At 42.1% G+C, this 1743-nt stretch overlaps 1 protein-coding gene across 1 annotated transcript in view; it reads right to left on the bottom strand.

Moving 5' to 3' along the window:
• Positions 1 to 1157, bottom strand: part of LOC147012353 (spectrin beta chain, non-erythrocytic 1-like) — a 330873-nt gene extending 329716 nt beyond the window's left edge. The window contains exon 1 of the mRNA XM_085856438.1: positions 1049 to 1157. The gene's annotated coding sequence lies outside the window, so the exon portion shown is untranslated. The remainder of the gene's footprint in view (positions 1 to 1048) is intronic.
• Positions 1158 to 1743: the final 586 nt, after the last annotated feature.

Here is a 1743-nt window from a genome sequence, read left to right on the forward strand (position 1 = left end):
TCCACGTTGTCGAAAGCTAAACCGAAATAAATTTTTGACAAAAATACTTGTTTTATTTCACTATATGAAGAACTGAGATACAATATAACTTCACAAAGTTAGTGCTTTGATGCAAGTAGTCATTCTGCTCATTTTGATACCATACACGTGCCCCTATGTTGGGTATTGGAGTCTACAGATAAATAAATATGATTTTGATAATGTCGCGAATCGCGAACTAGATTGAAGTCACAAAATTAGCCATAAAACGGTCATGCACACCTTGCCAGAATGAAAACCGGGCATTTCTAGTCCCCAGAGGTCCCCTCTACACATCCATATAGGTTGTAGGACGTAGGTATATACAACGACACGCGAACGGAATCAAGAAATAGGGCACTTTTCAAGATATGGTTCCCACACTATCACGGATCTCGTTCAACACAGAAGGATAAACATCTCCCGGGAGTCACGGACGGTAAAACTCGATGACCCAATGACCCCCACACAGCAATATCGACCGTCCTCGTGACCTCTGGCAGATAAGCTCCAAGTATAATTAAGATGCAATGTGCAGACGTGTGTGTGTGTGTGTGTGTGTGTGTGTGTGTGTGTGTGTGTGTGTGTGTGTGTGTGTGTGTGTGTGTGTGTGTGTGTGTGTGTGTGCCTCATTATCATGATTAAAACTTACCCACCGAGGCATCGATGGTGTCATCGCTAAGAAAGGAAACATCAAACGATCGCGTCTCCTCACGAACCCACAATTCATCCGCCGCTACATTTTTGCAAAACTGAGGTAAATGTTCGAGCCAAAGGAGAATGAATCCTTTTCACACTAAACAACCATATCTTACGACTTACTTGATGCCAATTATATTTCCATACATTGCAAAAGAACGATATGTACATTAAAAAAAAATAATGTTTGTTATGTCAAAGTGGCAAGAAGTGCGTCACGATAACGTTAAAGCGTGAAGAATGCTCTGAAAAACGAGCCTCGATCACTCAATGTGAGCGCGAACGGATTATTTACCTCAGGCAGGTACAAAACGCTACAAAGCGGACAAACCTTTCGTGCGGGACTCGCTCCACGCTCCACCTCAGCGCGGCATCCGAACGCGCGCACTGCAACGCGTCTCGAGACTCGAGAGATCGATATTTTGGGGTTTCTTCTTCTTCTTCTTCTTCTTCTTCTTCTTCTTCTTCTTCTTCTTCTTCTTCTTCTTCTTTCACCACATATACTTCTTCTTCTTCTTCTTCCTCCTCCTCCTCTTCCTAAACCCACTCCTTCAACTGCCACGACCGATATTCACTCGTTTCCAGCATAACTTTCCATATTATAGCCTCTGAGATGATTTCGGACACCAATTAAGTGCTTGTAATTCCTTATTATTAGGTTTTTTTTTTTTTTAAGTCACAGGCACTGAACGTTTTTTTTTTTTGTGATGTCTAAATTATTCATAAACGCGGCTGAGCAATAAAATGTACAAACGTCATCAAAGCCACCATCTGCTGTGGAAACGATATGAGGGACGAGGAGAGGGGCGGGGATGACCATTTGACCCTTTTTGTTGACTTCAACATTGACGCCTATCGGTTTCCAGTCGTTAAAACGTTGTATTGCGCCTAAAAACACAATAAACTCAAAGTTGATTAATCTGACAACGAGTGGAAGTGGACTCGTCTGACATTATTAACCTCCGCCATCGAAGATCGGAGGTTACTGTTTTCACCACTTTCTGTTTGTTTGTTTGTTTGTTTGTT

The sequence above is a fragment of the Eptatretus burgeri genome, chromosome 15 (genome assembly GCF_056783735.1).
Source record: "Eptatretus burgeri isolate ZD-2024b chromosome 15, Ebu_testis_v1, whole genome shotgun sequence".
In the NCBI taxonomy this organism is placed as follows: Eukaryota; Metazoa; Chordata; class Myxini; order Myxiniformes; family Myxinidae; genus Eptatretus; species Eptatretus burgeri.